The 16,134-nt window shown below is 39.5% G+C and overlaps 1 long non-coding RNA gene across 1 annotated transcript in view; it reads right to left on the bottom strand.

Annotated features, from left to right (window-relative positions):
* LOC141942286 (uncharacterized) overlaps positions 1-16,134 on the bottom strand; it is a 46,439-nt gene that overhangs the window by 5,518 nt on the left and 24,787 nt on the right. Inside the window, exon 2 of the long non-coding RNA XR_012628591.1 lies at positions 2,979-3,062. This is a non-coding gene — a long non-coding RNA (uncharacterized LOC141942286). The remainder of the gene's footprint in view (positions 1-2,978; positions 3,063-16,134) is intronic.

Here is a 16,134-nt window from a genome sequence, read left to right on the forward strand (position 1 = left end):
TCAGGAGGGAGTGTAGTGATAGGACGAGGGGTAATGGTTTTAAATTGAAAGGGGGTAGATTTAGATTAGCTATAAGGAAGAAATTCTTTCCTGTGAGGGTGGTGAGACAGTGGAACAGGTTGCCCAGAGAAGCTGTGGCTGCCCCCTCCCTGGCAGTGTTCAAGGCCAGGTTGGACAGGGCTTTGAGCACCCTGGTCTAGTGGAAGGTGTCCCTGCCCATGGCAGGGGGGCGGAACTGGATGATCTTTAAGGTCCCTTCCAACCCAAACCATTCTATGATTCTATGACATTAGCTCTATACCTGCTCCTCACACTTTCCCTTCCAGATTTAATTTCTACAAATCAAGTAACTGCTTTTCCAATCTTTACAAAACGTATCTCTGTCATATTAAAAGACCTCCTTAGATCTTGCTGTCTAGATTTGTTTTCTCTTCCCCAGGCTATGGCAACTTTCTCCTCTCTGAATTTTTTCACCTCTACACTGCTGTCCCATTGGACAGTAATTTGCTCTGGGTATGCCTACAGCTTGGGAGAGCAGTCTTATATACTTCTTAATGCTGAGAAGATCTGGAAAAGACAAGTCCTTCTCCCTGTGAGAGGAATTCTAGTGACCATCCCCATGCAATACATGTCTTTTAATAAGCTTTTGGACACTCCCAAAATCAGAGTGGGATGAATTTTAGAAGAATACTTCATCAGGAGAGAGGGGAGGAATAGTCATAGTATTAGGAAAAATATTCTGACAGTGAGATATGCTAAGCTGGGATGGAGGAGGAGTATCTCCTTTACAGGATTCATCATCAGAATATATTTATTACTGTGTTGTCCAAAGTACTTTACAAATTCTAAGATATGATTGTATCTTACACCTTGGCAAGGAACAGAACAGATGTCCTTATAAAGGACAATTTAATCAAGGAAAAATAACAATTAGGCAGGAATTTGCTAAAGAAATCAGTAACTGTAATTCATAGTCAGCCCAAAAATGTAAAAGCAAGCTGCCTGAGTTTTGCTGTGCTGACCTTTTGACTTCTCAAAGTCTACATTTCAGTCTTATATAGTTTTTGCACCAAATATTGCTTTAAAGAAAGAAAGTAAAAAATATTATCTTATTTCACTGGTTGTGGGCTAATATTTTCTCTCTGAAGGTTGATAACTCTCCATTTTCAATACAAAAACCAAAGGCAGGTCATGTGTTGAAAATATATATAATGTCCTCTGCAGAGTGCTTTAACATGCCCAGCAGTATATTCCCACTTTATTCCTAGAAGAGTAAAATTACAGTGTGTAGCAGGGCTGGCACCATGCTTCCATGCCGTGCAGACATTAGAGCAGAGGGAATAATTCACAATGAACAGTTCAGTCAGTAAGTTTAGCCCTTTTTCTGCTTATGGGATCTCCATGGGCAGACTGAGGTTTCCTTGAGTTTATTATGCAAAAGAATTCAACAAGATCCTTTTTCCTTTCTAAGTATTTTTAATTGCTCAGGAACACTTCTCTGTGAACACTCACCAATCAGTTCTTGAGCTTTGTTAGTTATGACTGCTTTGATGAGTCACATGGTATTGATTTATTTTTCCAATGTGTTGAACGTGCAAAAACTTCTGGCACACATACTCATGTGTGTGAATCTAAGATCCAGTTTCCATCAATACTTGTGCATGCTGTTCTGAAATTCTCTGTGAATAGCCACAACATTAACTGAATTATACAAATGTCCCTAGAAAGCAAACACAGCTAGAAGACAGTGTGGTTGATATGAATCCATTTCTAAATTCCAGTGAGTAAACAATGGTTGATATTAATCCATTTCCAAATTCCAGTGAATGTACAAGTGTTTTTAGTAGCATTTACCCAGCTATAGTAGATTATAGAAAAAATATTCTTGTCTCACTGCTCTCCTTTCATTCCATCCTGTGTTTCTTTCTTCTCATGAAGTAGTCATGGGAAGGAAATAATAGCAACTCTTCCCCACCAAAAAACAGGATGAAGGTAAATGTCTTTGAGTACGAAATAGCCATCTCCCATTTTTCAAACTCAGACATAGTACATTGCAGTTGTACCTGGGAGGTCTAGTTCTTTCAGCACCTACCTGCCTCCAGGATGAGGATTCAATTAAGAAATACAAAAAGATAATATGGTGCTATAGGGACAAAAGTAGTTTTGAAACTCTAACCAGGCTTTCTGTAAATAGAGGTACATTTCTTTGAAAGCAAACATTTGCTGTTAAAATGCAGCAGTTTTCTATTCTCTGATCCTCCACTCCAAATTATAATAGAAAATATATAATGGAGTGTAAGAGCTAACAGATGAGAAAAATATACCTTTAATATGAGTTTCCCCTCCTAGCTACAAGGTGCTGTTTTCAAGAACCTCACTGTAGTTGCAGACTGTTACTGAGGCATAAATTAACTACCCTCACCACAATCCTTCATGGTTTTCTAGGGAAAATCTGGGTTATGTCTCCATGATGATTTGCGTTGAATATGTCTGATTTAAAGTATTTCAGCACTTTCAGTGGGTGATGGAAAAAATATTCTTCACCCTAAATCCAATCACTTGATTCAAGAGTCTGCCAACCTCCAATATCTTTGATACAAGACCCATAGCAGAGTGACCTGTCCTTTGAGGACTTTCAAGGCATGAACTAATTGCACCAGTGCTTACACTGACCACATCTAGGATCAAATCTGTCTCTCTTCGTTCTTACCTCATGGGCTTTTTGCTTTTAAGATTTTGTGATCCTCCCCTTATTGTTATCTACCACTGAAGCCAATGTACTTCATGGCAGAATAAGAAACACAAGACCAGCTTCTTTTTAACTTCAGTTTGAAACCTCTAGCCTGGCACCAGCCTAAGAAGTCATACTGCGCAACAACTATCTTGGATCAGAAACTGTACATTACCCATTTGATATGCTCTGTACGCCCCACCATTATTACTTAATTTCTTGCAGTTTTTTTCTGTGGTGACATTACCTTTGTATCTTTGTGCTTTGCAGACTTGATTGCAATGGTCTTCACTACATGAAGGGAGGTAGCACTCTTTCTTCATCTGGGAAACTGAAACAAAGATGTGAAAAATCATCAAATTTTGCCTACCCAGTTTGTGAGATGAAAGACATGATTTTCCAAAGCACTTACAACTGTGTAACATTTCTCATGCACAGGGCACAAGTCAGATGACCTTGCTTGCTGGCTGAGGGACGTGGGTCCTTCTGCAAAGTCTGTTTTGGGTTGGGAGATCAACAAAATTAGGGAAAAAAGTGGACAACTGTGAACACTTCAGCATGAATTATTGCTTCTTCATTAGAAATGGATGTGAAGTGAAATCCAGCTCGTCGAACATAGTCCTAGCACTTGTTTGCACCTAAAGTTTTGGTAGTTATTCAAACACGGCTGCTACAACAAGTGAATAAATTCCCTATTTAATCAATAAAAAACCTGAAAAACACCAAAAAAAATTTTCTTGTTTAAGCTTTTGTCCATAAAATTTATGTTTCATTTGCCTTCATTAGGCAAACTGGAACTCCACTCTCAGAAACAGGGCTAGGTTGCAAGCAATAGGGTTAGGACACATTTTCCACACCTTCAGGTGACTGAGCCAGGAGAACCTGCTTTGCTCCCCTTTAACTCTGTCACAACCAGCAGAGACTTGCCATTCCCCCCCCCGGTGTGACCAATGTACATCTGGAGACAGTATGGGACCCAGTCCTTACCAACAGTCATAGTGCATAACCCCAAGTGGGCCAAACTGACATTGCCAGGGCAGATTTAATCCAGACATTTCTAATTTTTCAGTGCTGAACTTCAGAATGTCATTGCTTAATTTAAATTTCATGGATTCAATACCCTTGTGTTTTGAAAATATAGGAATTGAACAAGCAAAAACATCATTGCCTGTGACTGTTCTGATGTCTATGCAGAAGTGGTGGAGGGGTGTTATCTTCTGCGTAACTTGTTATTAGGCATGGGCCGGAAACAAATTTGAACAGAAGGTACTGTTACTTTGCTAAACAGCACAGAACTCAGGACTGCTTAATTTGAGTTTAGGTTCAATAGAGGTGGATGGATTAGATTTCCTCTTGTTCCTTACAACCTGAACATCCTTTTGCTCCTTTTCTTACCTCCTTTCTGGTAACACTTGTGCATACCTTCCTTCCCATTCCTCACTTCCCCATGAGCTTATATCCACCTCCTACTCATTCAGTCACTCCTCACATCTGTGGTCAATGCTCACGACTTCCCTTCTTTTCTGCTTCTATGACCCACATGTTGCTCCTCCTTACCCAAAATCTGAAGGTTGCCATGTTTCTAAATGTTCTGGCCAGTTCAGTACAGCATGTCCTGGACCCTCATAATTTTTCCCATTTTTTCCCTAATTGTCAGACATACTGATCTGTGCATGCACATTATCTCCACATCCCAAAGTGGCTGTTCTTTTGTGTTGTTAAATATAAGCTCTGCCAAAGCCCCACCACTCGATTCCTCATACCTTTTCCTTCCCCTCTTTTATTGACTTACTGTATGAAAGTAATTTTTCTCCAACTGCATATCCTGTGGACTCCACCAGGAGCAGGGAAGAGCAAAGCTCTCTGCTGTTAGTTTTGGATCCAGAGACCCAGCCAACTCCAGCAAGTAGGAGCAAAATCCTGCTCAAGTAGCAGGGCTGTGTATCTTAGGGGACCTGGTGTATCCGTGCAACCTGATTGACACATAGAAACTCTGACAACCATAACAAGCCTCTAATGAGCATAAATAAACTTTTTTTTTTCCTAGCCACTTAAGAGCTGACCAGTTTTCAAGACCCAGTTTTAAATTGCTGAGGTGTTAAGGAAACAACTGAAAGGTATATTTATTTTTAAACATTGGCAAACAACGTATTTTCCCTAATCCTCTTCTCAGAAGTGAACATTCACCTGAAACAGAGCCATACAGAAGAAAACTTCTGACCTGAATGTTAAATTCTGGCAAAGAAACACCTGCTGGAAGCAGATTTTGTGAAAGAAAATTTCAAGTCACCTTCATTATAGACGTGGCTTTTTCCAGTGTTCGAGGAAAACTAAATTTCATGCTAAAGAAAGATGCTGTATTAACAACCCTTGAAAAGTTATCTAATTAATTATCAAATATAAGCTGGATTGTTTCCTTTCCCTGGGCTTGGCCTATCAGTATGTGGCATTCCTAACACACTGGTGAGAGTGAATTTCTATCTACCTGAACTTTTAATATCTTAATTTACCAGGATTTATCAGAAAGGTGAAGAGTTTTCACCTGTTTCACTGATCAAATTAAATTTTCTCACTATAAGTAAGAAATATTAAGTATACAAACTGTAGATCGTGCAACATCCTTCTGAGAATATCCTTCTGGGCATTGGTCACTGCCAGTAAATGTTGATTTCAGACAGGAGAAATTATTTCCATTAAAAGGCAATACAATTAACAACACTTGCCACACAGTGGAGTCTAGGTTACCATGGTATTGCCTTATGCCCAGAATAGGAAATAATGGTGGTATATTAGATTCCATCTCATGGTAATTGCTACTTTTTTACTGACCACCCATGTAGCATTAAAAGTCTCCTGCCCAACTAATTCACCTATTTTAAAGCATATTATGGCTATATTTATTTTCTGTTCCACCTCAAATCCTTAGTGTGCCAAGTACATAATGCTGGGTTTTCAAATACCCCAGAACATATATTTATGATGTGATGAGTAGGAAAGAGGTATTCAAGGTGGAAGAGAAAATTGAAAAAGAAACATTTTGGGGTTATGGGGTTCAGGGGAGTGTCCGAGGTGCCTCTGCACCATGGAAGAAAGATGGGAAAAGACCCAAAGTAAATATGAAATGTGAGAAGATCAATGATGATTTTCTGAGTGCACGGGAATATGCTGGTTGGAGGAGACAGGAAGAATAATGTCAACAACATAAGAGATGAAGAAGATGGTGAAATTGTGGCTGACAAGATGATTGAGCTACAAAGAGGGGCTAACTCAGAGCTGGATAGAAAATTTCCTTCCACATCCTTCTCCCACCAGCAAACAAAATGTGCCTCCCCCTGTGGGGAAAGCTAGGGACTGTTGGAAGTGTATGGTGGGAACACGTTTGGGAACAGAAGGAGGTATGTGAATGGAAGTGGTGAGTTGGGAAAAGACCGAAAAAGGAAAAAAAATCAGTGAAACAGGAAGGTGAAAAAGATGGGACAGTGAAAAGCACTTTGGGATACTGGTAGACAGGAAAACAAAATCCAGGTGTCACATTACAGCAGTTAGGGAGGGGCAGTGCTGTCTATATGCAATCAGAGAGGACCTTATATGCACGTGGTTGAATTTTGTACCTGAAATGACCCTGCTTTATTTGTGAGTGACTTCTCCTTAAACATGCTGATGTTCCGGCAGCCAAAGAACTGTGACAAGCTTTCAAAAATAAATACAAGTATATACTAGGTAATTAGTTCCCCTATTATACCCGCCCCCCCCCCCCCCCCAAGAACCCCCCCCCCCCAAGAACACCCCCCCCCCCCCCCCCCCGAAGAATTATAAATGTTTTCAAGGTTTGGGTTTGTGAATGGTTTATACATTTCCTTCCCCAAAATAATTTTTTTAAGCATGTGCATTGCTCTGAGACACCCTGGTTTGAAGGATGAGTTTCTAGGATGTCTCCTTTTTAGCATCCTAGGTTCTGGTATGTGTGATATCACACAAAGTTATGTTTGGGAATGTCCTTATCAAAGGAGGAACTGCCAGATTATTGTACAGGAGAAAAGAGAATTTTGAAAGCTGCAGTAAAACTTGCCTGATAGTTGAGAGATTCAGGACATATTTTTGAACTTAACATAATTTTCACTTCAGCTTTACAGCTCACCTTTAACACATATCACCTTTTAAAAATATTTCCACAAGCATCATGCGTGTTACCATCAGAGTGTCAGCTTTAACTATGAATTCACTGTCTTCATTATCTGTTTAAGTTTAGCTGCTTATCACTGAAGAACCACAATGGTGGCCATGTTACAATATGCAGGTGGAGAGGCACATAGGTACACAGAGGGATTCTGATTTAGCAGCAGATTTCTGCAAGTGTTTAGCTTTGCGTGTATGATTGTTGTGCACAGAGCTAAGGCATAAGGTATATTGTGTATATGGTGGGATTTTGCAGGATCAGGCCCACAACCAGTTAAAAGTGATAGACAAATCTAAGTTGGACTCACAGCATTATTTTAGTATATCTCTTAGTATTTATAAACAGCAATATGCTGCTGTTACAAAAGCTATTTCATTTAGTGCCATCCTACATTCAGCAATTTAATTATTCTCTTAATTATTGAAACATTCATCATAGTTTTCCAATTGATTCATGAGGGGCTGGCTGCATTTCTTTAACTCATTAATATAGTGACAAGGAAATTGACAGTCCTCTTCCTAACCTCCTATCTCTGAACAGCAATACTGGGAATACAAGACCTTGAGTCTTTTTTTTTTTTTTTTTAATTTTTAAAATTTGTATTATTATCACCGGCAATAACTATAGTCATAAAAGCCTCATTTAGTAGTGAAGGAACAGAACAATATATGAGGAAACCCTAATTATCAATGGTTTCGATAGTAAAATTTGCGAACTAATATCTTCCCGAGACCACATTTTTTATTATGAAATGGGTGATAAAGCAGAGATAATTCTAAATCCAAACACATATTATATGAAATAGATAAACCTGAGATAAAAATTAATAGTGACCTTGCATGCCTGGATATACGAAATATAATCAAGCATATATATCAGTCATGGATGGAAAAGGACAGGGAGATGCCCACAGGTGAAAGATTAATTTACAGAGTTCTAAAATGTGTTCAAATAAAATCTGTGACATCTCTCTTCCCTCCCTTGGCCTGATTTTGAATGATTTTGTTATTGCCAGTCTGCAAAACTACTACCTTAAAACATGTTCCTAACTTGCATTAAAAAGAAAAATTTAATCTTTTTTCTTCTATGTATTTATCTATTTACAGTCTGTTTAAGAAAAGGCACGACTCTCTACGTCTCTATAATTTTTTGGCAACTGTCTCTGCTATTTATTTCATTTTTATAGCTTCTAAAATGTTAGGTGATACCATCAGAAACCTCTCTTGTATTCATCAGTTTTCTCTCAGGAGACGTTGTCCAGAGTTTGAAGCATACAAGGTCTTGTCTTAATGCTTATATGAGTACTTCTGCCCTTGGATATTATTCTCATCTTCATGATACTATGCAAATCGACAGCTACTTCCCTGTGTTTCCAGCTAGGACTTCTGAATATAGTTTGAGTAGCTGGAAAATAGCTAAAAAGGGGTGTGAGCATCAAAAATATTAAAGTTCAGCCCTGAACATGTCTTATGGTGTATATGTACATACGATTTTGTAGATGTGTGTGCTAGTCATATACTGTAGTTTGAAAAGTGAATCTGTGTAAATCAATGCATTTATTTAGCTCTCTCACCAACTCTCTCCCTGAGTTAACACCCCAGCACACACAATGCTAGCGAAGGTGATTATCTCTGCTAGCATAATTCCTCCGTAACATCTGCTTTCGCCCATAACACTCCACTAATTTTTCCCTCATTTCATTACACATAATTTTCTTTCAACACAATCTACATGTATTAAGTGGTAATGACTTTCCAGTTAAGAGCAAATCGACGCCAAGGGACCCCCCCCTCGATTGCCTGCCGTGCCTGACTCCGGCTATTAAAGATAAATTTGGTGCCTCAGAAAGCTGCAGTAAGCTAATCAATCAATTAAGCGGTTAGGACATACATTATCAAAATTCCACAGTGAGGGGGTGCATGAGAGCATGCTGATATACTTGGTATGATTTTACGAATAAAAAAAGAAAAAAAAATGCAAGGTACTAATGAATACAATTTGAGGTTGAAAGTCAGTATTCAGTGTCTTCTGAAATGAAAACTCTAGCTATTACACACTACCGATAGCAACTTTGTTGTCTATGCTTGTACAATTTCCACTGCAACTTTTATACCTAGTGCAGTTTACTAGTGATACCAGAATGGAGCTGATGACACAGTACAATCTATTTTTAAATGATATGAGGATTCTGGTGCAGAATAAAGGAATGCCATTCACAGTTAAACTGTCTGTTCTGTCCCTAACTTGTCATTGTGTCTCTGGGTACTGCCACAGCCTTAGAACACTGATTAATATTCTGTATTATGTGTGTTGAAAAAAGGTAGTTTAAGGACAGAACGGCAGCCATCACATCCTGTTGTGTCAAGTTTTATCTTCAACATTGCTTAAATATTCATTTTGAGTTTAATTTTGGGGGTTATTTAAAACTAGTAAAATAGATTATAAAATAAACTGAAAAATGGCTTTGACTTTTTTGGTTTTCTAAAAAGCAGTTCCTAGCGAAGTGATGTCCTTTGCAGGACTGCCTTACAAAACAGCTTCAACCCAACCAGAGAAAGTTAAGTTCACTGATAATCTAGTTACATCTGAGTGCAAGGAAATAGGATAATTTCAGAAGTATACATAATATCACTACCAACCCCTTCATGGCTATTTTTTCTTTATTATCTTTGGCATTGTGTTGTTCTTTGTATGGAAAAATGTCTTAACCAGTTAAAGGCATTTTTTTAAATGAAAAAATATTTTCTCTTGCATTGTGATGAATAGCCTGTATGCAATATTTGGCTAAACGCTAAAGAAATTGCAGCAAAACCCCAAAGACCATAAGAATTATAGAAGCAATCTTTATAGCTCTGCCAAGACTAATACAAACAGGAGAGTTAAATAGAACTTTAGAGCAGGATTCTGAAGAGGACAAAATATGACAAAAATTGTAAAACTTATATTTTTAGAACAATCAGTAAATCTATAAAATATAAACTATAAATGGATCATTACAAGGCTTTGTCAATTACTTTTCCTGTCAGTATTAAGCATTTTGCCTAAAGCTTTGTTATCGTAGTATTGTAGTTATCAGATGAAACGACATGGCAAAACTCCCTGTTTACTTTTCCAGAGTATTTTCCTCACTTTCTGCAAATTACCTTGGAGCACATTCAGTGCATACACTTCTGCTAGTGGAAAGAACCATCACATCATTTTACTGTCTAAATAAATATTTCTTAGCAAAAAAAGAAGCAGGTTGTCAAAGACAAAAAGGGTGGTTTTGTTTTGGTTTAAAGTATAATACAAATAAAGGAGGTAACTCAGTGACTTCTTTCTGATGTGTTTACATAAGGAAAAAAGCCATGAATAAACTCTAAAAAGAGCAGAATAAATGTACATGATACATGCAGAACACTTAATCCGAGCCCTGCATGTAAAATACAATTACAGAGAGTTAATAATGGCAAATAGAGTGAAATAGAAAAGCTATCCACAGAGACTATACAAGTGCATCCTTCAAAAAACCCCAAACCCAGCATGTTTCAATAATATGATGCCTCCCTTTCCTTAGTGGCATTCTTCATTGACTAGGCTGATAATGAAAAGGTGTCAGGGAGATTCACAGTTTAGAGTTGTATTTTCTTCCTTTCTTTTGTGCTGTTTCTTCCCATTTATGGCTGTTTTCCTGCCTTTGCTCTGTACGGAGTGTATGAAACATTTCAGAACTATGTTTTCTTGTGAGTTGTAGGGCTGAATTTGACTTTATTATCATTACTAAGAGCATGCAAGTTTAAGTTTATTTGGTTGGAAAAGATACAATGATGTTGTTCTTCCTGATATAGAAACAGCTATATTTGCTTTTATAGGATTTTTAGTGCAGGCTTCTTCATCTGTCCTGGATTTGATAGCTACTCAATCAGCTGGAATTTTTTTTTTGTTTCCATTTCTTACCCGTTCTCTTTTTGGAAAAAATTATTCTGATTTATCTAAAAGCACATCAAAACATCTTTATCTGTTCATACAGAGTGAGAAATTCCTTCAGATTGAGGGGGTGGGGGAAGGGGGGGGGGGGGGGGGGGGGGGGGGAGGGAGAGGAGGGAAGAGAGGCAAACAATAAAAAAAGCTTAGACCAAACCAGTTTGCCTTCTCCTTTTGTGCAGTGCATGTAATGACTGAACTTTTGACTTTCAAGTTTTTCTCTGGTGCAGTACTGTGGAAAAAGAAACAAATAAACAAACAAAAAAAAGAACCCCTTGGTGCAAAGACCAGTCTAAGGCAATACCTGGTGAGGAGATTTTTTTTTTTCAGTTGTTGTTGTTTACTTGAAGCAGATAAAACACCCACCTTAAACCCGCCCTCTATTCAGTTCAGCAGCACCTCCATACTCCAATAAACCGTTTTCATTCCATCTGGCGTGCGTTTGCTCTGAAGACATTTTCCTGTCAATCTCTCCTGCCACATTAAAAATCTGTCATTACTATTGCATTGCCGCCTGGCTCCTGAGATTTGTCTGACTGCTTTATTGCTCCTCTCATTTTTTTTTTTCTGCTACAGCCGAGAAGCAGAAATAAAGGTTTGTTGTTGAAACATGGCCGCAAGGAAAGTAGGAGGCACACATCTGTCAAGGTATTACCTTTCTTCAACCAGGGATTAAGGTGTTTTACTGCTCTCGCTACTGAGCAGTCACACTGAATAAATTTTCTCAGTAGAACATAAAAATGAACTCATACATTTTGAACTGGGTTTCATTCTTTCAAGCCAACCCATATAATTATGCAATGGCATCAGTGTTCAGGGGGAAAAAGAAAAGTCAGAAAGGTTTGTGTGCACCCCCCTTCTCTCTCCTGCACCACCCTTCACATTTACATTATTTAAATGATTATTAGGAGTGCAAGACTGAGGCAATCAGTATTGGGGAGAGAAATGTTTTTTTACTTGTCCTTGTTGCTGTTACTGGATCCCTTGCAAGGTCAGATGGGGTACAGGGCTTTACTCCCCATGTTTTGTCTCTGTGCTCACAAAATACGCCTGGCTGTGAATACTCACTGTTAATTCTCATTGAAGCATGTCTGTAGATTTGTGATTTCTAAAACATTGTCTTTTGAAAGAAACTGGCAGTATTATCTGTCATGTGCCCTTCCTATTTCTACTGCAGACATTTACTTTACAGTCTCAGTGATACAAATGAAAACAGTTTAAAAATTAAATATAACCAATGGAAGTGGTTGTTACACCAAGACAGAGCATGACAGACCATCCTCCACAGTCCTCTGCTGGACACTTGTCCATCATCATCTCAGTCCAGTTATATGAAGTCAGACATCTAAAACAGAAAGGTTATCTCACAGAATAATCATTAGGTGTAGGCAAATGAAGGATCTAGATGTTTGTGAAAGGGGAAAATATAAGGTGCTTTATGGTGGTGTTTTTTTTTTTTTTCTGAAAGAGAGTATTGAAGCTTTTAAATCTGAGAAGACCACAAGACAGAAGGACTAATCTGAGTGCAGGAACGATAAACCTCTCCAAACTTTAAGGAAAAAGTAGTTAAGAAATTACTGCATAGAGTCAGAAATCACAACTCCATCTATATAAAGGCATCTATTGCTCCGTACCTCCTGGTAGCTCTGCAGTGTGTCCCCACCGTCAGTTTGACTTGCTCTCTGTTTTGCCCTAGGGTCCCTGCCTCCTAATGCCCACAGTGCTTCCTCTCAGGCTCCCCTTTGGAGTGAGACAAATACCTCTCACCAGAGATGCTAACTTGTGTCATTGTTGACTGACATATTTATTTAGCAGTAAGGTAACTCAGTTCAACAGAGCAATATTAGGACCTGCAGTTCTACTGAAAAACTGCTGCTTGAACAAAAGCAAATGAGCTATCCTGCAGGTCAGCAGATAATCTGTGACTCACTTATTCTTCAGAGCATCCCAAGAAGGTCATAAATCACGGGGTTATTGGTTCAGTACTGTATTCCCACAGCCTCTACTTTCTGCTGGCTATAGGCTATTTTCTACCCATTTCAACCCAGTGAAGACACGAGGAAAAGTGAGCATTGTGAAATCTTACACTCCTCTCCCTGGTCCCACCTCCTTCCCAGAGCTAAGTTTCATGGCTGAATTTACAGCTTTCTTATGCCAGGACAGCACCTGGGAATGCGTCAGGCTGGATTGGGAGGCAAAGCTCCATCCCAAACTATTTCCAGGTTTTAATTCCTCAGGGGAAGGGACCATCTTCTTGTTCTGTGTTAGTATAACACCTCGCATAACAGGGAATTTAGGGTTGTTACGTAGTGCTTCAGTGCAAATGATAAATAATAATGTGCCTGTGGAAATATAGTTCTGTCAGATGCTTTTTTTATGGCATTCCTCAATGTGTCTCTCTGGTTTAAACTGTATTCACAAGTAGTTGGGCCATAGGAGTAAATATGTAGAGCGAAGCAATTGCTGCTGAGGACCCCATGTCCACATTGTATGTCTTTTGGGGAGTTACCTCAAACTAATTCCAGTCTGGTCCCATGGACTGGATGCCCATTAGCAACAGTATTAATTTCATCTGAAAGAAACCCAGTCTGTGCTCCCTGAGCCCATTCTGCAGCATAAGCCACAGTACTCGCAAAACACCGGTGTCACTGCAGCTGATGTCTTCTCTTGAAGCCCTCATGTTTGCTGGATCCTGCGTGTGACTGATGCTTCTCCATGTGCCTCAAAGACAGAGTGCTCTTTGGTGGTACAGAGAAGCAGTGCATTAACCTGCTACACCAGGTGAATTCTGCAATGCTTATTTAGTGGAACACAAACCATTTGCAGATAAGCAACCAAAAAAGAGGGAGAAAGAAAGAGAGAAAAAGATAAATATATATCCATTCTAATTATTTTCCCTTATTTTTTTTTTACACAAAAGCACTCTCAGTGATTTTCTCTGATACAGCTCTCAGGGAACCTGAAGCTTGTAACAGTGTTACACTTGACTGTAAATTCAGATTATTTGCACAGGTCTGGGGTTTTTTGGTGGTTTCTCAAAACCAAGTTTCAATGTTTTCCTCCAGATATGTGTTTGCTGGTGATGGCCCTTTACCTACTGACTCCTCCTCTTCCAGCATACATAGTTCAGAGTTAAAACACTGTCAGTAGTTGTAGTTTCATTTGCAAAGCCTGTCTGAAGTGGGCAACTGCTTTATAACTTGGGGTGTGTTTAAATTACATATCAGGATCCAGATCAAAGCAGTCAAATGGCCTCTTGCCAAGATACTTTAAAAAGCAGTTCATATTTGTAGGAGACAACCATAAGGGACCGAATTTTCAGAAAATGTGAAGCTACTGACAGTCCTTTTGGGAACCTCAGAGTTCTTTTTTCTCTTAAACAAAAAGCCGTGGCCCCTATTTTTATTTAAACAAGAATTCAAATAAGAATAGTTAAAAGTAAAGGGAACTCCATATCTCAGTCTTCATTAAACTGACCACTTGACTTTAATTACCCAGGAAAAACATGACAATATTTTCCCATGGATGAGGAATCTTCACATCCACAGCTTGAAGCTTGAATTTAAATATGCATAACTTCTGGTCCACACAGAGGGATATGGTTGATAAGTATCTGAGATGAGGATTTGGGCAGTACAGTTTGATCTGGTTCTTGGGGTTATCTGTCTAACCATGACTGCATCTTATCCAGTCAGGCAGCAGTTATCAAAGCCTTACGTGCAGTCCCAGTGGAACAAGTCCACTGCATGTGTTATCTTCATTCTGGGACCAACTCCAGATACACAGGGCTTTAATGAGTCAACGAATTGTCCTGCCCACAACTCATTAATTAATACCTCCTCACAAAAAAAATTAAGCTGCCCTCACATGATAATTTTAGCCTCCGTACTCTCATCCCAATTAGCACAGAGCCACTCCCTGCTCTGTGCATTTAGGTCATCCCGTCTTCACCTGTTTTTATTCTCCTGGTATCAGTAAAATTGTTAGATCCACCTCAGGTATATATAATTAATGAAGGGACCTTTCTCTCAGTAAAACTAAACATATTCATCTTCTTCCTACCCAGCAGGAATGTGGAATTCACTTATCCCACTCTCATACCTGTCCCTATCATGCCTCTCCACAGAGCAATGTCAGCTAGTGCCAGCTACCCAAGGACAGATACTGCTTTTAGTGAGGGAAGAACAGAGGGAGTCTGTTCAACCAGTAAATTTTGAAGGAAAGAAAGGGCATAGTGTTTCCAGTGCCAAGGCTTGGATTCATTATTTTTGCTGATAAAAGTATCTTAGCCTGTTCTTTTCTCATATCACCTGTTTCTGAGAAAGAGCATGTTAGCTTCTGCATAGGATGTCCAACACCTGAACCAGAACTAGAGTGAGGAAATATCATCTCCTCCAGTTCCATCAACTGAGCCTTTTAATGTAGATACTGCTTTATCATGCTTAGGCAGATACAGATTTATCGAGGGAGTTCCCATTCCCATTAGCTAAAGCCAACATGATACCTGCTCCCATGCTCGGTCACAGGTCTGTTATGATGGCAGCTGTACCCATTACTTGAATGCAGCAGGACAGACAAAAGATGTTAGAGAAAGGAAAGTCATCCACTGATCAGCAGGGAGCTTTGAGAGAGACATTTTCTACTGTGGGCCTCCTACATGAAGTACAGCCCACTGTACAGCATCTGTGCACATTCATTCCCTGCCTGTGGAGCCAGAGAGGGCAGCACATCCTCTGCCCATTGTCTCCCTGGTACTGTGGTCACTGGCTATAGAAGTGCCCAGCAGCAGAAGAGGTAGAACAGGTGCAGTGATGTGTACTTGGGGAACCCACATGGGAGCACTCCCAACGAGAGTACTGCTCACGTTCTTACAGTTATTCACATGTTGAAGCATCTTCTCTGTCACAGTCTCTCATCTCTCCACTGCCAGGGAGGAAGTACCATGAATGATTGATGCAGAGAGCTGCGTGCAGCTCTCTCCCAGATCTGTTCACTTCTACAGAGCATGCACCTGCGGTTTGCCTTGTCTTTTCTGTCTCACTCTGCCCTTCTTCCCTCTGCATTGCTTCTAGGCAGGGGGTGACGGTCTGAGGAGGCAGATCTTTCTCCCCAGGGAGAATTTGCACTGCTGATGCACAGATCTCAGTGCTGTACATCAGAAAGCTACTGCATGCTACATTGCAAGCATGGTGGCAGACATCTAGAAGCATCTTCCAAGGTCTGCAGTTTATAATTCTTTTCCCCAATATTAATCAAAAAGGAT

This window comes from Strix uralensis, chromosome 4 (genome assembly GCF_047716275.1).
Source record: "Strix uralensis isolate ZFMK-TIS-50842 chromosome 4, bStrUra1, whole genome shotgun sequence".
Classification (NCBI taxonomy): domain Eukaryota; kingdom Metazoa; phylum Chordata; class Aves; order Strigiformes; family Strigidae; genus Strix; species Strix uralensis.